General features: G+C 40.7%; 1 protein-coding gene across 2 annotated transcripts in view; it reads left to right on the top strand.

The window, feature by feature from the left end:
* Rnf217 (ring finger protein 217) overlaps positions 1-27,360 on the top strand; it is a 113,800-nt gene that overhangs the window by 2,333 nt on the left and 84,107 nt on the right. The gene's annotated exons all lie outside the window — the stretch shown is intronic.

Genomic DNA, 27,360 nt, shown 5'->3' with positions numbered 1-27,360 from the left:
GTGGTTCCTGTGTATTTTGTGGGCAGCTCCATGGCTGGAGTCTGGTCTGAAAGGGTGGAGTGTGCCCAATTGGAAGTGCAAAGGCAAACTTACATGGAATGAAACATTACACTAACAAGAGCCCGGCCCAAGTGGCTGAGATTAGCCATATGCCCCTGAGAGACCATGGTGTCTGTTTTAGGATTTATCCACCAGTGGACATTTAAAACAGGAATGTCTGCTGCTTGTTTGGGGTTGTTTCTATGACATTACCCTTGTACGGATAATGCTGTGTGCACAGCCTTGTGGTGGGATCCATACATTCCTAAGATATGGGCCTTGCTGCAGAGAAGTCATGGTGAGAGCAAATTCGTTCAACTATATAGTACAGAGTAGCATCTAATGGGATGTAAACACCAATACCAAGGAGCGCTTAGCATTTATTTATTTACTTATTTATTTATTCATCCATTCATTCATATGCAGGAGGTTGCTGTGTGGCCCATTGTGGCCTTTAAACCTGGCTACATACCCCAGATTGGCCTTGAACTTTTGAGCTACTGCCTCCTCTTTCTGAGTTCTGTGATTAACTTTGTCCTACTATGCCCAATTCCAATCTTTACCTACTAAGTGCTCTTACAAACACCAGCTGGTTTTGTGTTCAAGGTCTGTATTCCTGGTGGATTGATAACCCTGCCTAACAGTTTCATTTTATTTACAATAGGTCTTTCTCTGCAGCAGTTTCTTTTTCTTTTTGTCCACATAAGTTGGTTTTAGGATGTTGGTGTTTTGAGTTGCAATGAGAAGGGGGAGAAGGAGCAGGTTGAGTTGGAAGTCCCCAGTCCTCGCAACATGTACCTACAACAGCGCTCTCTGAACTGTGTCTGCAATCTATGGCATCAGGTGTTCCCGACCTCCCAAAGCCACTGACAGGAATCTCAGCAGCAGGAAATAGACAATATTTCAAACAGTCACAGCAAAAATTAAGTCCAGAATGGCAGGCACGCTTCCACCTCAGGGCACTGTACTTGTTCTCTGTGTCTAGATATATGCCTCCCTGTCCTTTGGCTTGTTCCATCTACCACCTCGCCTTTGTGTCTGTAGTCACACATCGTCCTTGTGGTCTCCACCGAGTGTCTTGTATGTGTGCATTTGCATGTGTGCATGCATGGGTTTTGCACATTTGTGCACTTGCACCAAAGCTAGAGGAGGATAGTAGATGTCCTGCTCTCTCCTTCCTCCTTTTGAGACAGTCTCTTACTGAACCTGAAGCATACGAAGTGTTTCACGTAGGCTGTCTGGATGAGTTCCTGGAGTCCGCCTGCCTCTGCTCCCCGATGTTGGGGTTGCAGGCATTCTCACATTTTATGTGGATGCTGGACATTTGAGCTCAGATCCTCAAGATGTAAGCAGCAAATTCTTACCAATTGAACAATTTCCTCAGTCTTTGTGGCTACCTTTTAAAGGTTGAGCCTTATCCTACACTCCTGTGTCTCCTCCTATAGCACTAATGTATCTTGTACCTAAGTAGATAGCCTCTATGAAGACAGGAGTTTCTGTATGATTTTGTTAATTTCTGCCAATTTAGCATATGACAGGTATTTGCTCAATAGGTACTGAATTTGTAAAGAACCTATGTTCACCCCAGAAAGCTTAGGTGCTAAATTTTGCTGTGAACATTTTTTATTTAAGATAAATGATAAACACTTAAGTCTGATCAACTAAAATAGGCTACATTTACCGTTCAATCTAAAAGAGTTTAAGCAGACTTTTAGCTTATACAAACTTAAGTCTTTTTCCATCAGATAAAATACAAGATCGTGGTTGTAATATTTCTGATATGACCCTGAATTTTAAGATCTCATCATCTTTATATTCAGAGGTCTGTGTTTTACCGCCATCTATACCCAAATCTTCTCATCATCTGTGGAGAATCTACCAGTGTCTGAGTGAAACTACGTCTTAATATGTGGTTTGAGCCAGGCCTGATAGTACAGATCTGTAATCCCAGCTGCTTGGGAGTTAAGGCAGAGAGCTCTCAAGTTCAAGGCTTGCCTGGCAACTTTGTGAGTTCAAAGCCTCCATGAGCAATGTAGTAAGATCCTGGCTCTAATTTTAAAGAAGGTGGGTGTGTGTATGTGTGTGTGTTGGGGGTAGGGAGTGGCAGGAGGTTGGAATTATATATAGCTCAGTGGGGGAGTGTTTACTTAGCCTGTGTGTGACTCTTTAGATTTGATTCACTATGCCAAAAACAAAACAACAACAGCAAAAAAAATAGGCAGGGGAGATGTTGCATGTTTTCTTTTTCTCATCTGATAAGATTTTTGTTCTAAGCAAATGTGGCAAGCCTTGACTTCAAGGCCTCTTAAGGTCTTTATGGGGCAAAGGATGTATTTAAAGACCTACTAGTGACGTTTTTGTATTTGAATGTGTGCCACATGCTTAGTGCATTATTTAACAACATTTAAGAATGTAAAGAAAATCAGTATTAAACATTTTATACAAACATTAAAATGCATATTAATTGCGAGTTGGAATCATGCCTGGTTAAGTGGACTCTTCTGAGAAACAATGCTATATTCTTTGAAAGAAGATAGGAGTTTAGGAACTAGAAATGCTTTCAGACTTGGAGCAGCGAAGACTTTCAGGGACGGAATCTGTGGCCAAGGGTGATGAGTCGGTATCAGTATTTCAGAGCAGGCCACAGCAATTCGACAGTGACAGCATCTCAGTGCTATGATAGGGTAGGGTAGATCTTGCTGAGATGACTTTACAGTGCATTAGTTTCCTTGTACCTTCTGATTAAACTGTGGATTAGAACACCAGTCACTGCATGTGTACCATGATTTAGATGTCATGGTACACCAAGACAGAGAGTGGACCTTACCTTGGTTTACATTGCTTAGGAATATGCATGTTTTGTACGTACATTTTCAGAAGCTCATTTTCCAGTGTCATATGTGGCCAACACAGTCCCCAGGACAACAGCAATATCTCCCAGTTTCCCAGGTTCTCCCAAATTTCGATCTTCTCAGCTTGTTTGGCCTTTGCCACGTTCTTCTAGGAAGAAAGATAATCTCTTGCCATCTTGGCTTTGTAGAAACCATCCACAAGTATCTTTCCTTCATGATTTTGATTTAGACAGAACAATATCTTATAAATATGAAATATGAACATTTAGTACCTTGGATAACCCAAAGAAAGAATTAAGCTTACACACAGACTAGGTCGAGGTGGCAGCTGCTGTGGCTTTTAGCACACTGCTCAGAAGAACAGGACACTGGTAGATTCCTATGACTTGGAATGTGTACACCTGTCCAGTGGGTATTAATAGCAGCAAGGAACACATTTCTTCTAGACAGTGTGCAAAAAACAACTGCTACATGGTAATGTCCTAACATGACTGCTGCTGTAGTCACCAGAGAAAAGTGACCTAGGGCCAAAGGGAAATACCTCATTACTAAATCCAAGTCACCCAGTCTTCATAGGTAAAGAAGTTTAACTTAAATTCTTTTCCTTAAAGCAGGTAAACATTTCTATCTTATTCAACATGGAGTTTGAATATCATTGTCTTCACATAGGTAAAGGTACAGATCCTACACAGCCAAATGTTTTGGTAATTCTGAAAGTGTGAACAATAATGTGAGCATGGATTCTATTTTGGAGTCACTTTACAGATTTCCAAAGTGAGAATTAAGGCCTGTCTGTCTGTCTCTGTCTCTCTGTCTCTCTGTCTCTCTCTGTCTCTGTCTCTGTCTCTGTCTCTGTCTCTCTCTCTCTCTCTCTCTCTCTCTGTATGTGTGTTGTCTGTGCATATTTAGGGGGATGTGGTAACATTTGTCTGCACACCTTTCTGACTTGTGCCTTATATTCCTCTTCCCTTTCTGCACTATTTCTCTTTACCAATTGTTTCTGTTTTTCTTTTTCTTATTGAAGTCTGTTTTTATCTGGCACTTAATTTCTGCAGGGTAGTGTTCCACCACGAGCTGAGCTCTGGGCCAGCAGAGCCTGGTCCTCCTACCCTGTGGCTGTTTCCCTTCTTTTACAGCTGTCTGGAAGAGAGGCTCTGTAGAGCAGTCCTATACTGTGCTTTCCTGTTAAAGCTCTCAGGCAACACTACAAGTACTTCTGACCTTCTATATCAGCTGACACAGATGCCTCTCTCTCTCTCTCTCTCTCTCTCTCTCTCTCTCTCTCTCTCTCTCTCCTTCCTTCCTTCCTTCCTTCCTTCCTTCCTTCCTTCCTTCCTTCCTTCCAAGACAGGGTTTCTCAGGTTTGTCAGGATAGCTTTGGCTATCCTGTAGACCATGCTGGCTTCAAACTCAAGAGAGATCTGCCTCCCTCTGTCTCCAAAGTGCTGGGATTAAAGGCATGTGCTACTGCCACCTGGTTAGATGTGATTTTTATTTTCCTTCTAGAGTGAATGGAGCTCATTGTTTAGACCTGAAACTCTCCTTCGTGCAGACGTACTAGACGAAAAGTATTCTGGTAGAGATTGAGTCCTCAGCATGTTATTAAGAATTTGTGATAGACAACAAAGACAGGCAGTTGGTGGTAGTTTCTTACAGTGACCCTATTTGCTATTTTTGCATTACTTTGTAGACATTTTAAGTGGTCTCAAGAAACCATCTTATAACCTTGTATTTTTGTTTTCAGTTAAAAGCTCTTTTTAAAGAGATTAGGTACTTGTTCCTCCTTTTTTTATTCTCTGGTAGCTTTTAAGACTACTATAGGAACCAACTAATCTTGATTTCTGTTACTGTGTTTAATCCAAAATAACAAATCTGTATATATGTGTTCATATGTATATGTATATATGTATATACATATGTATGTATATATACATATAGAAACACACACAAAACATGCATATTTCAGAATATATTGCATTTGTTGGAAATAGAATATTTGTAAGCATTCTCTTTATTTAAATATTTACTCCACTGACTTAAGAGAAAACATGATTTTAGCTAATTTTGTTTTGGTCCATTCATGACAGTTTGCCTGATGCTTAAAGAAAGAACGAACTTTTTTTTTTCTTTTGTGCTGTTGATTGAATCCAGGGCTATAATATGATCATGTGATTGGCCATGAAGCTTCACTCTCAAACCCTTAAGTTAAAACAAGTATTTATTTTATTTACACTTATTTTGTTAGGAGGATTTTACATGCTAAACCAAAATGAAACTTCTCAAATTAGGTTCTGTCATAAAATTACAACTCACTGTCTATTGAATATAATGTTCAATATCTCCCATTCTCTGTAACTTCCAACCATCTCATTTATATCATCTCTGTTTGGATAATTGTGCTTGAGATGTGTGTACATATTCACAATTTCTAAGAACAACCATACATTCAAATCTAATCTCTAATTATCTGTAGTTTATCATTTCGTGTTAGTTAACTTGAATGTTAGTACCCTCTGTATTATAGGCACTGTTGTCTGCTCTCCAGATAAAAGGAAAGAAGATAACAAAAATCTTTGGTTTGGTGGAGTTTATATGCCAGGCTATGAAGAAGATAATATGTAAATTATTTTCTGTATTGGAGGCAACAAGGGCTATGGAGAAAAAAGAAACAAGGAAAAGTTGGTAGATACCAAGAAGAGGATTGTTACTAAGTTTATTATTTGGGGGGTGTTGTTTCTTTTACAAAGTCCCTTTCCAGTTAAGACCTTTGTAAGCCAACAGTTGAACAGGCCATATGCACATCAGAAAATGGCAATAGAGTTTCAGGGGTATGCCAAAATGACAAGGAAGCCCATGTGGTTGATACATGGCAGGACTGGTAGGTGTGGTAAAATGACAGAAGGCAGAGACTTAAGGCCGTAGGCAAGCTCGCCTTTCATCTGCAGAAGCCACAAGGAGGCACTGAACAGAAGTGTAGCCAGGTACATGTTCCTTTGAAGGAACTTAAAAATCTCTGGAGAAAGTGTTGTAAAGATCAAGTAGATGTAAAAAGATCAGTTTGAAGATGATGCTATCATTCCAAGCAGGAAAAATACAGTTTAGACTAAAGTGAGAGAGATGTATGCTTTGAACTGTTTGAATTAGAGATGTATGCTTTGAACTGTTTGAATTTTGAATATATTTTACCGATATAGCTGACAATTTACTGGATTTACTGATTGCATGTGACGTGAGAGTAAAAGAATTAAGGATGATTCAAGACTTGAGTGAGAACATTTAGAAAAGTGGGTTTGCTGTTCAGCAAGATGAAGAAGCATGGTAGTAGGACAAGGTTTGGAAAAAGAAGGACTTGGAAAGGCTAAGGATAAAATGCTGTTGAGACGTTCGTGAAGGACTGCTAGGGGTCTGGAACCAGAGGAGAGAGCTAAGCAGAAGATATGAATTGGGCCGTTGGTAATATGTAGATAATATTTAATGTCTGAAGCCTGAATGATGTCACCTTGAGAGGGATAACAGAGAAGGAGGCTGAGCACTAACTCTGGTCCTGTCAATTTGCATAGATGTCTATGGAGTACGGTCCCGGAAAAGAACCAGAGTTTGGGAGGGAGAAGCCAGTTTGCTGAGAATAGAGATGAATAAAGATGCTTTGAAAAGGAAAGGAGGGCTGGGGACATGGACCAGGGTTGCAATGCTTGCTGGACAGGCATGAGGACCTGAATTTGGAGCCCAGGCACCCACATGAAAGCTGGGTATTGTGGTACACGTCTATAACCTCAGTGCCAGGAAGGCAGAGATAGGTGGGTTCCTATTTATTGAGAGATCTTGTAAAACAAACAACAAACAAACAAAAAATCAAGGTGGAAGGTACTTGATATGGACTTTTAGTTTCCACACTAGTATATACAGGTAAGTCCATGTGTGCATATCTCCTATGTACACACACACACACACACACACACACACAATATAAGAAAAAAGGAGTAATCTTCTGTCTTGTATGAGTCCCAGCAGGCCAGTTACTGAAAGTGACCATCATCTTTCCCAACAAGACTGTTAAATGTGAACGGATCTTTTTTCACTGGCAGTTGTGCATGGCCTTCAGATTAGAGTAGGTCTGAGTGAATAGGACAACTCATTTCATTTCAAGGTGTAGGTAGTCGGGCATTGGTTCTCAACCTTCCTGATGCTGTGACCCTTTAATAAAGGCTTAATACAATTATTTTGTTGCTATTTCATAACTGTAATCTTGCTACTGTTATGAATCATATTGTCAATATCTGATATGCAACCCCCATGGAAGGTTTGTTCAACACCTACCCCACCCCCAACCCGAGGTAGAGGACTGCTGTAGTTGGACATTCTGTGAGAACACTGAAGATTAGAGACAGTCAATAACTTTCTCAAAATCACTGACTTAACAAATGTTGAAGTGGGATTTAAGTTCAAATCTGTTTGGTTCTAGAGCCGGCAGCCTTTTTATAGCCTTTAAATTTGTTAACTAATCAAAACGGTGATGCTGACCAAAGGCCTGGGCAAAGCTGGGGGCATAATACTGTAAACAATTTCCATTTTCTCTGAGAGGGATGAGAGAATGTACGGAGTAAGGAACTGAGAGATGGGTCCATCCCTTTGAAAGGATTTACTGTCTGTGTTGAGAGCACACTGTGGGAACCAAGTGAAAGTAAAAAGTAGCTTAGATGAGGAAGGGAGTATTCCAGGGAGGAAATGTTTATATCGCACAGAATCCAGTTCTCCCAACTGAAGACAGAAAAGATACATAGTTTTACAGTTTAAGAAAGTGGGAACTTCCCACGGGACTTTGTAGGGAGGGCTCGTGCTATGAGTAACCAATGGGAGCTCAGTTTAAAAAACCGACTTGATTTACTGCTCACTTTTCTGACTGTGCTCCTGTTTCCTTCCTTTGAATCATTACTCTTTATTTAAACTTGTTCTTTACCATCTCTTAGTAATGGTGTCTGGATGGCCCTTAAGCCTTACCACAGTGTTTGCTGATATTTACTCATTCATTCCCAGGGTTTAGGGGTCCTCCATATGCTTTTGCCTCAAGATATTGTCCGAAGCCCTTGTTCTTCCTCTCTTTTGACTATAAGGGTCTTTTGACCACTTCTAGCAGGATGCTCCATCCACCCATACCTACCTGTAGACAGTTCATCTTACATTTTCAAAATGGATTCCTGCTTCTGTTCTCTGCCTTCCCAGAGCTGGTTTTCTGCTTCAGGAGTCCCTGCTTGCATCGATCATACCCAGTTCAGAAACTCAGGGGTTTAGTTCTTTCTACTCCTGCATGCAGCTCTTTCTGCCCCATGGTCCTAAGGTGTTTTTTTTGTTGTTCTATAACTTTATTCATTTTTGCTTCCATTTCCTTTGCTCCTGCCCTCCACTTGACCCCCATCTTCTTTAACATTTTATCTTTATTTATATATACCTGCGTGTGTATGTATGTATGTATGTATGTGCATATGAGTGTATATCACATATATGTAGGTGTGTATGAAGGGCAGAAAAGTGTATGCATCCCCTGGAACTGGAATTACAGTTGTGAGCCTTGGGTCCTCTGGAAGAACAAGGGGACACTCTTAACTGTGGAGCTGTCTCTTCAGTGCCTTCCTCCTAGATTCTGGTGGCTCCATTCCTGTGCTCTAATCGTGTCTCCAATCTCTTTCCCAACATCAAAGTCAGAGGGTTCTTTAAAAGCCATGGCCATTTTTGGCTTTCTCCTTTTGAGTTGGCCATTGGTAGCCCCTTGCTTTTTGAGTAGAGCATGAGCTGTGTGTACATGTCCCTAAGTGATCTGACTCTCCTGCTTTCCAAGGTTTGTCCTCAATTAGCCTTAAGCCTGGAACCACGTTAACCTTTTTTGTTCTTCAATGACCCATGGCACTCGTGAGTCTTTGCCTTTGGTAACATGCAGAGAGCCCTCACTCTTTCCCTGAAGTACATCTGCGGAGAACCCTCACTCTTTCCCTGCTGTGCACCTCTCTGCTTCTGTTCTCCTCATTCTTCTAGTCTCGGGTTAGGTATTACGAATTAGCATCCTACTATTTTCGTTTATGGCTATAAAACAATAGAATCTTTCTGGATGATTTTACTTATTTTGTTATATCTAAATTGCCCCTTTCCTGCTCTGCATTTAATGATAAAAGAGTATATAGATAAAGAGCTTAGTTCTGTTGTGTTTAGGCACTTCCATAGCATCTTGCTGGACAAGCATGAGGGCCTGAGTTTGGCTCTCCAGCACCCAGGTAAAAACCTAGGTGTGACAGCATGTAGCAAACCCAGCTTAGGTGCAGCTAGGAACCCCCTGCCCCAAGCATGTACACTTGTGATTCACACACGTACACTATATATATGCACAAACTAATTTTCACGGAAATAGTGCCTGTAAAGTGGGTTTATTTATTTCATTATATTTAATAAATTTTCAGTGGTGTTGTCAATGTACATAAGTCTGTACTCGATAATGCTGTAGTTCAGATAGTGAATGTCTTTTTAAGGGACCAGATTTTGGAGCCTTCTCTTCTGCTTGTGACTATATTCTGAACTGATAACATTCTTAGGTGGTAGGAAAAAGGATGAGGAAGTTGGAACATTGTGGACATGGTTTGGAGGAGATATTGGGACCCTGCCCTTTCTCTATTTTCTCCTTTCTGGAGAAACTAACTGCAACCTGTGAAACTGACCTAGCTGAGCTTTTTGTTTCTTATTAGTTGACAGTCTCAGGCATTTTTGTCACACTGAAACAATCCTCGCAGCCAAAACAGTCTCCTTGAAGTGAAACGCTCACTATTTCCTCATCTTGCTTGAGAACCTGCAGAACATTACTTCCATTACCTCATACAAACATCTTGGTTCCTAACAATGCCAGTAGTACATGATGTGGCCTATGGTTTTAGCTGTTTTTGTCACCAAGTGTCTTGTCTTATGGCATAATGTCCTTTCTGTGGTCAGCTTCCCTTGTCCTTCAGATCTCTGCCAAGTCCCACGTGACCCTTTCTTGCTGTCAGTGTTCTTAGAGTCCTTTCTACTCTGTCCGCATGTCCTCACACATGCTTGTAGGATGACTGCTGTTTGATTTGGGAATATCTGGGACTCTACTCAGTATCTTCGCTATTTTCATAATTAGCACCTTGGATTGGCATCCAGGATAGATACGTGATTAGTTAATACTTATTGAAACCAAAAGGAATGGTTGAAAATGGGGTAAGCTTAGGTTGGAAAGGTAAATATTTGAATCTTTTGACATACTTTTGTACAATATATTTAAATTTTAAATGTGACTAGTTACTATGGCTGGAGTATGTCTGATATTGGCCTACTATCCTGTCCCATGGAACAGTGGAACAGGGTCTGAGGAACCACCTGTGGAAAGAATGGGGGACAAGAAATACAAAGAACAGACAGCAAGTCCAACTATTCTGATTAAGCTGACAAATTTTATTTTTCCCAGGCAGGTTTTATACCCATAGAAGCAGGATATGGGGAGGGGGATGACACAGAATCGCTTTGTTTCTGGGGAAACGCACCTGTTCCCAAAAGCAGGATATTGGCTAGGTAAAAAGTTCAGCAGGAGGAACAGAATAGAGAGGGTTGCTAGGTACCTGTCCACAAGATCTATAGCTATTTGTTCGTAACTAGTACTTTCCCATAGAGGCCTCAACTTTTTCCCACAGAAATCTCAACTAAGCTAGTACTTTGCCACTAAGGCCAAGACTGTAAGTAAGCACTTACAGCTGACAAGGCAGTTAACATCCACACAGGGTCGCTCCCCACAGCCTACCAGCCGCTGAAGAGTTTCTTTTGTTGTAACCCTTACTCTGATAACTGTGCCTGCTCCTTAATGAATTCTTTTGGATCACAGGGACTTAAGATGGCCATTTTATTTTGGCCATGACACTGTAGGTCAGGAATTTGGGGACTGCTCAGATGACTAGTTCACTCTTGGAGTTTCTCGTGTGATGGTGGTCAGATGTCACGCTCACTCGGCTTGCAGCTGTTGTCAGGGAGTTCAGCTGTGGCTGTCTACCAAAGTGCTGGCTTGTCCCCCAGTTCTGCCTTCGAGATGGCTCTCTCTAAAGCTAGCGTCCAACCAGGCGAATGCCAGCTAATCATTTTCATCCTGATTTGCAAGTACTTAGTACCACCTGGGCAAAGCAATCACGTACCCACCCACGCTCAGTGGAAAGGGGTGTTTACCCTACTCCTTCAAGGACTTGAGAGACATATTTTAGTAATTACCACACACTTTCAGATAAAACCCAGGAACAGTTTTAATGCAGGTGGTAAAATTTTACTTTTGTTTGTTTGTGTATTTTAAGACAAGGTTTCTCTGTGTAGCTCTGGCTGTTCTAGAACTCTGTAGAACAGCTTGGCCTCAAACTCACAGAAATCCATTTGCTTCTACCTCCCAAGTGCTGGGATTAAAGAAAGGCATGCACCACCACTTCCCGGCTTTTACTCTGTTTAATGTTTATATTTTCCCAACCATTCGTACATTTCCAATATATCATTATATCGGTTAATAAAATTTAATTCTGTATTTTTGTGTTTTGTGTTTGAATAATTTTATAAGGGCTCTATTATTAATAGAGGGGTCTATAGTGGAGGGGGATCTGTAATAGAGGGGTCTCTAGTGGAGGGGGGATCTATAATAGAGGAGTCTATAATAGAGGGGTCTATAATAGAGAGGACCTGTAACGGAGGGAAATGCACAATACAGGGATCTCTAATAAGAGGTATCTTTCAATAGAGGGATCTCTAATGGAGGATCTGCAATAGAGGGATCTATTGCTTGCATGATGTAGCCCTTTCCCTCTGGCTCAGGTAACTTAATTCAAAGATTAGTCCTTCACATGAATGACTAATCCCTTTAAAGTCTTCTTAATCTACTGCCTCAATACTATTCTCTACTGTAGAACTGAACACTAATTACAGGGTGCCTGGCAAATCATTTCTCTTTGTGGTATTCAGTCTTGCTATGCTCCCTCATGCGATCATTGACCATTCTTAGTGTCAGTGAGGCTGATTAGCTCTGACTTGTGTGTGACAAGTACAGTCACCACAGCCTTTTCTCCTCAAAAGCAGCAGGGAAACGAGACAATTAATTATAAGATACTTTCCCTAATAGTTATAAGTTAATTAGTTCATATTTATCTATGAACAGCGCTGTCTGGTAAAAGTGATGTTGATGTGGCCGTGTTGTCCTACACTTTCTGCTTGAATATGTGACCTTGGAAGGAAGGTCAGTTTTATCCCACTGCCAGACATGCCCTGGATTCGACATGCCCCCATTTAGTCCTATTTAAAACTACTGATGTCTTTAAGTGGCTTCTCTCCCTATGGGCTGCCATTGTTTTCTTCTCAAGATTGTTTCTGGAGGAAATACCTAATGCTAGGTTCCCAAAACTTAAGGAAGGAATATTATTTTGGTATATTTAACTTAAAATTTTGTGTGTGTGTGTGGGGGGGGTGCTTGCATGCATACATATATACTGTGTGTGTGTGTGTGTGTGTGTGTGTTTGTGTACTGTCTGCTTGTTAACTTGAGAGTTTCATATTTGTGTCACAAGGATATTTGCTGATTTTGAAAAACCCAAGTTTACTCTTTCCCAGTTAAGTCTTTGTTTCAAGTGTAGTTTGAATTGATCAAAATAGATAATTCTAACATTTACTTTTTATGTTCTCCTGAGTTCTAACCTTACCTGTGAGTCAGTCTTAGTCTTAATAAGAAGGAGGTGCTTAGAGGCAGGTTGAAGAGGGGGTGCAGAAAGGATAGCAAATCATTTCTGATTTGTGGCTTGGGTCTGTGTGTCAGTGTAAGTGAAGATTTTCAGAGAGATCTTTGATCTACTTGTTTAAAGACTTACCAATTTAGTGCTGTATGTCTAGTTGCAAGAGTGGTTGATTGCGTGCTGTGTATTTAGCAGCAGCAACTTTCCCATAAGCCTTGCATGGGAGGCAAAAGTCAGTTTAAGGATTATCAAACATAGGCAACAATGCAATGTTTTCATCTTTCCTCAGGTGATACATTGTTGTCAGTGTCAAAATGAGCAGAATGCAGACTTTAGAAACCAGAATCATCAACAGTTGACTACATTTTCAAAACTAACAAAGGCAGTTCTGTGGCATTGCTTTTATGTGGTTAATTAATTCATTAAACTTAAGGTGTGGGGAAAAAAAGTCACCGAATCTTGTGGATTGTTCAGTTTCAGTAACCTCTTGGTTTGTTAGAATCTCGATGGACCCTGTAGGTTTGCTCAGAGCATTAGCTAATGAGGTCAAGGTCAAGTGGGCAATCTTCTCACAGGCAACTTGTTGATCAGTGGCCACATCATTAACCCTGCATAGTCATGGAAGGACCTGTCTGCTGCTGATCATAAGACCAGAGCTCTGGCAAAGACGGGGATTAATTAATTTTGTCACCTTTTTTGGACAAACAAATCACAGATTGAACAGTCAGCCAAGAGTTTCAGAGCTTTCTCCAGAGAGGAATCTCACTGTCCAAAGCTTGCTTTTCCTTCACTAGAGTCAGTCCATAGTGGACATAAGAGGAGCGTGGGAAGGAGGAACAACTTGAGTGTTCGTATTCTATTAAAATGATTTCAGAGCACACAGTATTTGGGAGCACATACTCATCTTTATGAGACAGGTGAGTCTTTATACAGTAGTCCAAGATCAGTTTTCCCAGAACATTTAAAAAATCAACAAGTGAAGAATAAGCTCCCCGTGCAAAGATTGGGGTGTGATCTATGACACTAAGTTGTATGTTATGGATTGTTGGAGACAGCAGTTCTAGGAAGAGAGAGCTGTGTTTTTAGAAGTAGTGAAAGTTGGAACTTGGCCGGTATCTGAAAAGTGGCTGTTGCTGTAGAAGGTGGTAGAAGGAGGTTAAGGGCTAGACACTTGTGAGTTAGAGTAAGCACACACACACACACACACACACACACACACACACAATCAAAACACACTTGTGCAAATAGAATGTGTAGTTGACGATGGTTGGAGAGGGTACAGGGTCAGTCCATGTAGCAGCTACAGAAGAAAAGCTGAGAGCTGGTGAGCAGAAGTAAGACCGCCCACACAGTAGAGCCTTTACTGGAGCCCCAGCTTCAGTGGGCTCAAATAGGACAAGGCCTGGCCTTCTTCAGAAACAGAAGGAAGTGGCATGTGTGCAGCTGTGGAGGAGGGCGCACAGACCAACTCTGGGTCAGATTCTATCGCTCCTCTGTGGAATCGATACTTTATTCCAACTGTGATGAGAAATCACTGGACCATTTGGTACAGCTGTAGCGATGTCATTAATATTTTAAAAAGATTCTCCTTTCTGTGTGGAATGTAAACTGTGTTTAGAGGGGAGGATAGCAGCAGGGAGGTGACTAGGAGGCAGTTGCTGTGACAGCAGAGGGGACAGTGGATCTGCCCCATCATGCAGGTGCTGCAGATGGCTTGTCTGCATTATGTCTGCCTTGCCTTTTGCTTTTCAAAGGTGTTGGGGGTGCTCTGCTGCAGCAGTAGACCTTGCCAGTGCCTGCAGCCACTCTGTTGTAAGGCCTGGAGGTCGTGCAGCCCTGTATACCAGCTGCAGTCTTATCTCCCAGGCAACACTGACAAATGTCTCCTCAGCTTGTTTCTCCTGCCAGATTTCCCTTGTCTAGGATGGATTTCTGTTGGCTTGTTTGCTTTTGTGTAGGTTGGGGGCACTGTGTAAAAAGCCATTGCCCTAAAATGTAGACGCACACATCTGTCTATATATGTTGCTGTCTGTAGTTACTTTACCAATTAGAGACAGTGTTGTGTCCCCTCCCCCTTTAAATGACTTTTTGTTTTTCTTGAAAGGAATTTTGTGCTTAATTTGATGCTTAGTACTTAGCCTTCACCACCTGTGAAACAAACGAGAGCTCCACCCTCTCCTCATGTAGACAGCAAAGGTGCTACGGCAACAGCGGGTTCTGGTAGTTCTGTTTCCTGCATGCCCTTGTTTGTTGAGTTGGTTAGCAAGTGCCCTTTGCTTCTCTACTTAATTGTGTTTAATTACCTATATTCCTTTTTCTGGTTCTTATTTTTGTAACAGTGTTCTTTTCTGTTCTGAGTTACATTTCCTCTGCATTTAATGACACGGGCTCTGGGGTCACAGCTCTGCCATCCACAGGGTGTGCTGTTTTGATGGGCTGTCCTGTTCTTTGTTTTCAGTAAGCGTATGATGATAAAATGACTGCTTAAACAAAGGTCTGCTCTGTTGGGTCTATGCTGAGTAACTGAGTTGCCCCTCCCTCCCACATACTGATTTATTTCCCTCAGTGCCTGAATATTTCCTGATACATTCTATGTTTATTATAAGACCAGTAATGTTTCAATTGATGTTAATGCCAAAGTGATGTTTTTCCATGTATGAAAAATACCCCGTGTTTACCTTTAACATAGATCTGTGCTCTAGTATGTTTTGCAGGTATTTAGAAGAGTATAAACATGTACATACAGTTCAGCTTATGACTAGAAGAAGCCAATTTACTGAGTAGTGTTTACTAAATGTAAGAGATTTTCAAAGTAGATAGTGTGATCAATGAAAGGTACTAGGTAGTGTCCAGGAATACTAAAGTATTTTAAGTATTTATAAAATATGTTTGGAAAGCTGAATAGTTTCACTGTATTTTATGTTAGCAGAACGTTTTAACTCTACAAGGATTTGAACTCTTTTTGCCTTATTTCATCCTACTTTGTTTTCCTAAATGGTGTCCTTTTCATAAAGGGACAGGCAAGTCACCTGCCCACATATGGCTCACTGCTCAGATTACACAGGAGCAATAAGGAATATTAGCTTGTTTTTGTTCTGTTTTTTTTGTTTTTTTGTTGTTGTTTTTTATTTTTATTTTTTTGCTTTTTGTTTGTTTGTTTTTGAGACAGAGTTTCTCTGTGTAGGCCTGATGTCCTGGAATTCAATGTAAATCAGGCTGACCTTGAACTCATAGAAATACACCTGCCTCTGTCTCCTGAGTGCCAGGATTAAAGGCGAGTAGCATCATCACCAGGCTCAGCTGTCTTAAGAAAAAATAAAATAAAAGATTTCTTTGCGTTTGGGTGGGGGTGGGGGTGGGGGTGGTGTAAGTGTGGGTGCCCACAGAGATTAGAAAAAGGCATTAGATCCTCTGGAGCTGGAGATAAGGGTAGTTATGAGCCACTCCACATGGGTTCTTGGAACTGAACTTGGTCCATTTGGAAGAAGAGCATGCACTCTAGAAAACATTTTAGAATTAGTTATTTTATGCATATGAGTGTTTTGCCTGCATTTGTGTATGTGTATCACATGTGTGCTCAGTGCCCACAGAGACCAGATAATTGTGTAAGATCCCTTGGAACCAGAGCTGCAGACTGTTGTGAGCTACCATGTGGGTGCTGAGAACTGAACCTGGCTCCTCTAAGAGAGCAATTGGCCCCCTTGAGTGCTGAGCCATTTCTTCAGCCTTTAACATGCACACTTAACTACTGAGCCATATCTCCAGCTCTTCTACCCTTGTTTGGTTCTATTCATTATAAACAGCGATGAATTTCATAAATACATTTTACTAAACTGCATCATGTTCTTTGGACATATTTGTTTCCCTATAGCTCTCCCTTGCTGTTCCCCAAGGGTGTTTGCTTACACTTTTATGTCATGTATATGAAAGAATGTATATGTCTAAGAAACACTTTTTTTTTCTTGTGAAATCTGTTGATTTTATAATTTAACTTGAGTTATACTATACTAAACATATATGCTGGTTCCTCAGGCATGCAACCTTAAAGTCCTTTGAATATACTTTCAGGAGGGTACCTGAATCTTATAATAGTTGTTTCTAGTTTGGGGGACGCTTTCCTACTGATAGCTATAGTGACTTCCTTGTTTACACTCTCACCAGCAGTATCCAGAGTTTCTTCCTTCCCACCCTCCCTAGCATTTGCTTTGGGAGTGATGGAAACACAGTGTAGTTTTGATGTGCATTTCTGTGATGACTAAGGATGCTTGAACATTTCTCATTTACTTATTGCTCATCTATACCTTATTTTTTCTCCCACACCCCTTATACCTTATTTTTTTGAAAAGTGTCTAATGGTTTCATTTATGCACTTATTAATGGGATTATTCGATTTGGGGTGTCATTTTCTCTCATTCTGTGTGCGCATCTTGTTTTGTGACCTTGGTTAAAAACTTTTCATGAACTGCCTTTCATCAGTTCTCACTGTTATTTCAGATGTTCAGATGTTTGAACCCTTTTGAGAAAGTTCTTGTTTACATATTAGTTACTGCTTTGTTGATTTGACAAAATAGCCTGACAAAGGCAGTTTAAGGGAGGAAGGATTTATTTTGCCTACCAGCTGGCAAGGAAGCTCAGGAAACTGGTAACATTGCAACCATTGTCAGGAAACAAGGGGGGGATGAGTGTTAACATTCAGCTATATGTCCTTTAGTCAGTGCAGAAGTCCACACTACCAAGAAAGGCCATTCATAGTTAAGGTGAATCACCCCATGTCTGTTCAGATAATCTAGATAATCTCGTATAAGCATTCCCAGAGCCTTGTTCCTAAAAGAGTCCAGATCCTGTTAATCTGACAATATAAACCATCATGTGTCTGGACTTGAAATGTTTTCCCCTTATGGTTTCAGAGTTTCAGGTCTTACATGAAGCTCCTTGATCCACTTTGAGTCGTGTGGGTGAGACTTCGACAGATGGAAAGCCAATTTTCCCAGGACCGCTTGTCAAAGAAGGTGTCTTTTCTTCAGTTTATGTTTAGACCCCACATACAGTAACATAATCAAGACAGCCCCCCTCAGACAGGCCCACGGGCCAGTTTGATCTCCACAGTCCCTTATTGACACTCTTAGGTGTCCTAAAATGTATCAAGCAGACAGTTACAACTAATTCTTGGGATGAGTGACACTAGCACTGTATAGTATTAGACTAGTATTTGCAGGTTACTGAAATACAAGCTCAGGTATACCGACTGTTGATCTTCTAACAAAAATGGATAAAGCATGTCTAAGCAAATGTATTCATGGGACAGAAGTGTTGGTCAAAATGATTTTTCATGTGCCACCAGGACACACCTGGGATTGCAAAATCCCATCATACCATGCAACTTAAAGCATGAATTATCTATTTTTATTTTCATTCAATTGTTCAATCTAAAGTGGCCACTAGGTACCTGAAACCATGGAAAGAAAAAGCATAGTTAAGCTACATTTTCTGTTTCCCACACCACCTGAAACGCTCAATTAGTTCACGGACTGGCTTTGAAAGGCTTTAATACCTCATGGATGAGACTTATGCCCAGTGCTTGAGGCCACGGAGAAGTTTCATCTGTGAAGAACAGAACTTCTCTAAATACAGTCTCCTGGCACTTTGTTCTTTGTATACCTCAACTCTAAAACTGTAAGTGACGTGCCCACTGCTTATACATTAACAACTATGGGAGGTTTTTTTTATAGCAGCCTAAATAGACAAGTATTTTGGTACTTTCTATGTTTATTTTAAACACTCAGAAGTATCCATGTAAAGTCAGATGCAGGAGCACTGCCACCTTTGAGATTTGTTCTAGCCCCATCAGATTCTGTCGTCATCATAGGATGTGTGACACAGTATGTAACAGAAGCGTATGGTATCAGAGGTAACTAGATTTAAACTCCCTTTCTCAAGCTGGTTGTTCTATCCAGACACCAGGAACTCTGATGGGGTATAAGTGCCAGTTTGTAATCATTCATCATGCTTTTAGGTTTTAAAAATTAGAGTACAAAGCAATGGGCTTCATTAGGGCATGTTCATCACTTACCCTGATCTTCGTTATTGTCCTCTACCTTTGTTTCCTTCCTTGTGATTTAAAGTGGATTCTAAGACACAAAAATGGAAATAAACGTCTTCACTGAAGGAGTACAATTCACGTCACATTCCCATTACTTCATTACTCTCTTTTTTTCTTTTGGGTTGACAGGGATCTTGAACTTTAAACTATTTTGATGTGCAAAGCCAAAGATCACTGTTCATGCCAACACTTTGCCTTCTTCTGTAACCTCTCTTGCTTTAGTTAGTGCCAGGCTGGCCTTTTCTCCCTGTGTTGAGAAAGTTGCAGTTTTATAATGGAGGGAGGGCAAGAACGGCCGGCCAGCCAAACAGACTTCTTTTTTTGGTAGTGTCACATACTGATTCGAAATGTCCTGTCTTATCGTTGAGATTCCCTCTCTGTGGGTCTGTCTCTGACCCCTTACTCTCCATGCTAATTATTATATAACATAGCTCCATGCTATTAATTGTGCTGACCTCTGTAGAGCAGACTCTTAAAACCGTTTTAAGGAGATACTTACTTTTGTGTGTGAGTGTCTTGCTTGTGTGCAGTAAGTATACCACATGAGTAATGGTGCTCACAGAGGCCAAAAGAGGGCATTGGATTCTCTGGAAATGTAGTTGTAGTTTGTTGTGAGCTGCCATATAGATGCAGAGACCTGAACCCTGTTTCCTCTGAAAGAACTGCAAGTACTCTTAAGCAATTCCTCCAAAACCTCAAAGTAGATGTGTTGTAGTTTTTTTCTTTTAAATTAAACCAATTATTTGTGTAAGAGTTTACTCTCACCAGACCGTCTCTACCTGCCCGCTTCCAGTAATGGCACAGAGACTTATATTTGTTTACGCACGATTAGGCCTGTAGCTAGGCTCGTTCCCAACTAGCTTATATAACTTAATTAACCCCTTTATTCTAATCTAAGTTCTGCCACGTGGCCTGCATCTGTTCCTTTCTCTGTGGCACGCTGGCTGGCAAACCCTGAACCTCTAATTTCTTCTCATAGTTCCTGTCTCTGGCCCGATGGCTGCCCTTTCTCTCCTGTCCTACTATAGCCCATCAGGTTTCTATTAAACCAAGCAGAAGGTGACGGAGAAGAGTGTTTACAAAATACGACACAGGTGCTGATTAATTAGAATAATTAGAATAACAATAACAGCACAGCCAATTCTCATCACTCCACTGGTACAGAAATCAACATTTGAGTAATACAAAGACAACCTTTATACAAGGCACAAGAACATTATACCAACAGTTCACTGTCTTAGTTAGGGTTTTTATTGCTGTGATGATACATCACGATCACAACTACTCTTATGAAGAACAACATGTAATCGGGACTGGCTTACAGTTCAGAGGTTTAGTCCATTCCCACCATGGTGGGAAGCATGGTGTCACACAGGCAATCATAGACCTGGAGAAGGAGCTAAGAGCTCTACATCCAGACACTCAGACAACAGAAAGAGGGAGTGACACTGGGCCTGGCTTGAGCATTTGAAATCTTTAAGCCCAACCACAATGACACACTTCCTCAAAGAAGACCACAGCCATCCCAACAAGGCTATATACCTGCTAATATGCCACTTTCTCTCAGCCTACAGGGGCTGTCTTCATTCAACCATCACAGTTGCTTATTCAAAGCAATTCTCCAACACTTATCTACTCTTCTTCTCATACACTTATGTCAAGGGTAGGCTAACACTACCGTCTGTGAAGGGCAAGACTGGACATATTTTAGGTTTTCCAGGTCAAAAGATAAAAATCAAGAATTTCATGCAGTTACTTTTAAGTACTAGAGAAAAAGTATAATAGATTTGTACCTATTCTAGATGAAAAATTAAAAACGTTAGTAGTTATGATACTAATAAGATACTTAAAATTGATGTTCATTAACTGCTATATTTTTTTTTTTGTTCCAGGGAACAGTTTGCTTGATGAGAGTTCAAAGTTCTCAGTGTTGACTGTGTCAATGTTGACATGTTCTTCTGTATTGAGATTTTTATGCCTTTTACTCTTGAACACCTTATTACATAGACAGTGACACATGCTGTGCTAGTCCACTGGCTCATGTGGGGTATTCATGACTCTGAAGTCTTTCCTAGTATTCTCTTAGGTATAGTATCAGTGCAGAATAAACAGTATTTTGCTGTGTAATCTATACATCACTGCACCTGTCTTCAAAGTGTGAACCTGAAGTCTATCTTTTCTTCTTCTGATACATAGAATAAATAACAACAATGATAATAATAAAGTGCTACAGTTGGAGGCTGTTAAGAAAGAACACTTGATGCTCTCCTAGAAGACCTGAATTTAGTTCTAATTTCTCATGTCTGTTCAATTTTAACCTCCTGTAACTCTAGCTTCAGGGGGTCTAGCACCCTTCCTGGGCACCTGTACACATATGTCCCTCCTCCACACAAAATATAAATATAAATATAACAAGTCATTGAAAAGAAAAAAGAGTTGCCGGAGGATTCTTCAAGTCCTTCAAAACTCTGTCAAATTATGGGGTGTCTCCGGTTCCTAGTGATCCAAGCAGCACTGAGAATGTTCTGTATTGTGTGTGTTGTAGCTGAGCTCTGCTCTTGCACAGAAGCAGCTAGGGAAAATGATAGATCTGCACCATGAGTATTGCACTGAGCAAAATTTTATTTGTGAACATGGACATAAGAGTGAACTATGACTTTCTTTTTTCTTTTTGTAGAACATGATTTTAATATTTTCAGCTGTTAATATTCACCAAACAGAATGGGCATCTTAAGATGCATTTCATTGTTATGTCTCCCTTTTCATTTCTGATTTTGTTAATTTGGATACTGTCTCTGTGCCCTCTGGTTAGTCTAGCTAAGGTTTTTTCTATCTTGTTGATTTTCTTAAAGATCAAGCTCCTGGTTTTGTTGATTCATTGTATAGTTCTTTTTGTTTCTGTTTGGTTTGATTATTTCCTGCTGTCTACTCCTCTTGGATATATTTGCTTCTTTTTGTTCTAGAGCTTTCAGGTGTGCTGTCAAGCTGCTAGTGTAAGCTCAGTTTCTTTTTGGAGACACTCAGCTATGACTTTTCCTCTTACCATAGCTTTCATTGTGTCCCATAAGTTTTGGTATAATGTGTGTTTATTTTCAATTAATTCAAAAAAGCATTTAGTGTTTTTCTTTATTTCTTCCTTGACCAGGTTATCATTGAGTAGGATGTTGTTCAGCTTCCATGTGTATATGGGATTTCTGTTGCTTTTGTTGGTATTTAAGACCAGGCTTAGTGCATTAGAAGGTATATTCTTTTGCTTTAGGATGAAATGTTCAATACATATCTGTTAGTTCCATTTGGTTCATAACTTGTGTTAGTTTCATTGTATCTCTGTTTAGTTTGTTCCCATGATCTGTCCATTGCTGAGAGCAGGGTGTTGAAGTCTCCCACTATTATTGTGTGGAGTACGATGTGTGCTTTTAGCTTTAGTTAAGTTTCTTTTATGAATGTGGGTGGCCTTGCATTTGGAACATAGATGTTCAGAATTGAGAGTTCATCTTGGTAGATTTTTGTTTTGACCAGAATGAAGTGTCCTTCCTTATCCTTTTTGATAATTTTTGGTTGAAAGTTGATTTTGTACGATATTAGAATGGCTACTCCAGCTTGTTTCTTGGGACCATTTGCTTGGAAAATTGTTTTCCAGCATTTTACTCTGAGGTAGTGTCTGTCTTTGTCACTGAGATGAATTTCCTGTATGCAGCAAAATGCTGGGTCCTGTTTACGTATCCAGTCTGTTAGTCTATGTCTTTTTTGGGAAATTGAGTCCACTGATATTAAGAGATATTAAGGAAAAGTGATTGTTACTTCCTGTTATTTTTGTTGTTAGAGGTGGAATCACGTTTGTGTGACTACCTTCTTCTGGGTTTGTTGAAAGAAGATTACTTTCTTGCTTTTTCTAGGGTGTAGTTTCCCTCCTTGAGTTGATGTTTTCCATTTATTACCCTTCGTAGGGCTGGATTTATGGAAAGATATTGTGTAAATTTGGTTTTGTCATGGAATATCTTGTTTTCTCCATCTATGGTAATTGAGAGTTTTTCTGGGTATAGNAGCTTGGGCTGGCATTTGTGTTCTCTTAGGGTCTGTATGACATCTGCCCAGGCTGGCTTTCATAGTCTCTGGTGAGAAGTCTGGTGTAATTCTGATAGGTCTGCCTTTATATGTTACTTGACCTTTTTCCCTTACTGCTTTTAATATTCTATCTTTATTTAGTGCATTTGTTGTTCTGATTATTGTGTGATGGGAGGAATTTCTTTTCTGTTCCAGTCTATGTGGAGTTCTGTAGGCTTCTTGTATGTTCATGGGCATCTCTTTCTTTAGGTTAGGGAACTTTTCTTCTATAATTTTGTTGAAGATATTGACTGGCCCTTTGAGTTGGGAATCTTCTCTCTCTTCTATACGTACTATCCTTAGGTTTGGTCTTCTCATTGTTTCCTGGGTTTCCTGGATGTTTTGGGGTTAGGAGCTTTTTGCTTTTTGCATTTTTTGACTTTTTGTCAATTTTTTTTTTTTTATGGTATCTTCTGCACCTGATATTCTCTCTTATTTCTCTTGTATTCTGTTGGTGATGCTTTCATCTATGACTCATGATCTCTTTCCTAGGTTTTCTANCTCCTGGGTTGTCTCCCTTTGTGATTTCTTTATTGTTTCTATTTCCACTTTTAGATCTTGGATGGTTTTGCTTATTTCCTTCGCCTGTTTGATTGTGTTTTCCTGTAATTCTTTAAGTGATGTTTGTGTTTCCTCTTTGAGGGCTTCTAGCTGTTACCCGTGTTCTCCTGTATTTCTTCAAGTGAGTTGTTTATGTCCTTCTTAAAGTCCTCTATCATCATCATGAGAAGTGATTTTAGATCCAACTCTTGCTTTTATGGTATATTGGTATATCCAGCACTTGGTATAGTGGGAGAGTTGTATTCTGATGATGCCAAGTAACCTTGGGTTCTGTTGCTTATGTTCTTACACTTGCCTCCCAGCATCTGGTTATCTCTAGTGCTACCTGCCTTTGCTATATCTGACTAGAGCCTGTCCTTTCTGTGATCCTGGTTGTGTCCAAACTCCTGAGAGTTCAGCTGTCTCTGGGATCCTGTGATTCTGGGATCCTGTGATCCTCAGATCTTGGGTGTGTCACAGCTTCTGGGAGTCAAGGTGCCTCTGGGACCCTGAGATCCTGGTGTGATCAGGCTCCTGGAATCCTGGGATCCTGGGATCCTGGGATCCTGGGATCCTGTGGTCCTGGGCGTATTAGAGCACCTGGGAGTGGAGTTTCTTCTGGTTGTTGTGGAGCTGGCTGCTGAGTTCTCGCCCAGGATCTGCTCAGGGCACTGGCCCGGACAGGTAGAAACCTGTGCCACTGGTCAGGCAGAGTTCTTGGGTGCTCAGGTCCCACTGGTTTCAGTTATTTCCAGTGTTGGGGCAGATGCTGTGTCCTCCTCACCTTTGACTCTGTGATCCTGGGAGTGTTAGAGCGCCTGGGAGTGGGGCTTCCTCTGGGTGTTGTGGAACTGGCTGTGTAGTTCACACCCAAGGTCTTCTCAGACCTGAATGGAACTATGACTTTCATATTGTGAAATTATTTTCATTTTCTAGCTACTTGGAAAGGTAGAAACCATTCTTAGTTTATGCTTTATACAGATTGGCAAATGCTTACTGAACTGTGTCCTGTGTCAGTTTTCCCTTGTACTGAATTTTTCCCATCTGGACACAAATTGGCTCTCGCTGCTCTTTTAAGGAACAGGATTCAGGCAGGGGTGGGGGTTGTGGTGGCACTGGCTGCTTCCTTTATCACAGCTCTCCACTTCTTTCTAAAGCTGCCTTTCCTCCCTATCTTCTTACCTTGTTCTCTGATCCTATATCACCCTCATCTCTGCCTTCCACTGTGACGCGCTTGTGAGGGTCACTATCATGAGGGTCACTATCGTCTTTCACTTCAGTTAATCCATGGTGCCAATTTTCTTCTTTCCTTCATACATTACTTGATTTCTCAACAGTATTTGAAACAACTGATCTCTTACTCTACTTTGAACTATTGTGCATATGTTTGTTTGTGTGTGTGTGTGTGTGNGNGAGAGAGAGAGAGAGAGAGAGAGAGAGAGAGAGAGAGAGAGAGAGAGATTTTAAAGTTGGTTAGGATTTAATTAATTTAATGTTTTCCCTGCACTACTGGGGATTGAATCTAGGGCCTCACAAATGCTAAGCAAACAGTGCACTCCAGGCTCTATCCTTTTTTGAGACAGTCTTGGTTATGGTTTAGAGGAGTATCCAAAACCTGAGTTTAGTTGATTCTTCCATGTCAACTTCCCAAGTAGCTGAGACTTCAGGCCTATACTAGTAGGCCTTGCTGAGATTTTATATTAGAATCCCTGCATCTATATTAATAGACACTTGGTGCTCTATATCTATGAATTAAGTCATGATTAAACAAATAAAAGATGTGGTTCTTCATTCTCGATAGGGACACTTTAAGTGCAATTGTGAGTAGTGACATCAGTGTTCAGCAGCACAGGTGCAGAGCCTGTCCATCATAGGATACAGTGATACTGGATGTTCCTGCCTTGGGCCCTTGGGTTCCCTAAAGCCTCACAGATCATGATCTAAGACACTGGGATCTCAAACTGGTTTTATGCAAACTGTAAAGCAATGTTTCTCTCATATGAATGCTCTGGAACTCTTGTCAACATAGTTAACATAGGAATTGTATATGAAGGGGTGCAGTAAAATAAGTCTGAAATAAGCACTTCCTGGTATGGTTAATATCCTGATTGTAGGTAAAAGAGAAAATACCCAGAGCACAGAGGAAAGAATCAGACTGAACATGGCCAGGGCTATGCAAGAGGGGGAGGGAGGCCATAGGGAGGGGGTAGCAGAGAGATGGATAGAGAGTGGGAGAGCAAGAGAGGGAAGAGTGAGAGTAGAAGGGCAGGAAGCCAGCCTTGCTGTTACAAGGAGAACAAACTGGGACCTGGGGAGCCTAAAACAGCAATGTGATCTTGACCTTGTCAGAATGTAGACCAAAGTTTGATGCTTGGCAGCCAGAGACCCACATAGAGCACTTGGCTTAGGTGCGGCTGGTGCTGCTTTATGCTTGGATGTGGCTGCTGGGGTAGCCTAAGAGCAGGGAAGCTTTCAGGAGGCTGTTGTGGCAGCAAGCCCTCAAGGAACAGCTGAGGGTAACTGAAGATTGAACCAGGCCAAGAAAGGACTGAGAAAAGAGCTTCACAGGCCTGAGGGGATGAGAGGTACCATAGCATGGGGCATGGCTCCCCAGAGCCACAGATTGGCTCAGTAGAAGCATGGGTTCTCTGCAGAGGTGACCATAGTTCAGAGCCTTTGTTCCATGGCAAGAAGTTTGTGCCTCTATCCTGTAGCTAGTGGGGGGTCACTTAAAGCAATAATATTGTACATTTTAGAAAATAAATCATCTTCATAGAGTGCCAAGGAAGGATTTATAAAGAGAAAGAACACAGCCAAGAGAGAGGAGAGGAGCAAAAGAGAGGCACAAATCTACAAAAGAATGTAATTTTAAAACATAAGCTTAGAGTTAAAAATACATATGGGGTGTGTGTATGTGTGTTATGTGTATATTCTGTATACCTTTTCATTATGTTCAGTTTTAAAACATTTAAAAATAGCTAGGGTGGTACAGTCCTCATATGCCCAACACACCAAAATTAGAGAAAGAAAAGTAACTGGCATGTCTGTAGATGAATATATAGTTTGAGACCTTGGCTTTATATCTTGAATATACTAAATGCCCTGCCATGCATTTTTTTTTACTGCTTAGAAAGGCCACTAATGCTGTGTGTGGCATAGCATTCCAATTACACTTTCATCTCTTTAGGATAGAGTTGTAGTTGAAGAACTGTGCACCTGCTACTTGAGCTTGGGTTTTATAGCTCTATGGCCGACTCTTGGCAGCCTGGTAGGTTTGGATCTCACTGTCTGAAAAAGATCTCTCTGAGATAGTCAAGAAATATTAGAATCTTTGATGACCTGACCACTCAAAGCTTCATTTGTAAAGCCAGGGTCCTAGTGCTGAACAAAAGTGGGATGCAGAGTCTTCCAATCTCCACAAGAATGACATGATGGCTCCTAGGTTAAAAAATCTAAAGCAAGATTATTAGTAGTTCTGAACTGTGCCTGTAACTTTGAATGAAGATACCTGGGTCTTGCCAGGTATTTGTAACATCACTTTCTCAACTCACATAATTAGAGTACTAGACTTTGATTGCTCTTCTCTGATGCCTGTAATACTTTTATTTTGTGGTATAGTACACATATGAAAGAATATATAAAATATATCATTGGAATTTCAAAAACAATAATAAAGCAAATGTTTGCATGTGTAGTCTGCATAAGATGCAGAGGAGTCACAGATCCTCTGGAAGTCTGTATTACACACAGTCCATGAAGTCATAATAGAAATAATAGAAAGCCAACATTCACCTGGAAGCTGAACAACACTCTACTCAATGATACCTTGGTCAAGGAAGAAATAAAGAAAAGGGGGCTGGAGAGATGGCTCAGCGGTTAAGAGAACCGACTGCTCTTCTGAAGGTCCTGAGTTCAAATCCCAGCAACCACATGGTGGCTCACAACCATCCCTAACAAGATCTGACTCCCTCTTCTG

This window comes from Mus pahari, chromosome 21 (genome assembly GCF_900095145.1).
Source record: "Mus pahari chromosome 21, PAHARI_EIJ_v1.1, whole genome shotgun sequence".
Taxonomy (NCBI): Eukaryota; Metazoa; Chordata; class Mammalia; order Rodentia; family Muridae; genus Mus; species Mus pahari.
Note: the sequence above shows the minus strand (reverse complement) of the source record. Positions and strands in the feature narration are given on the sequence as shown.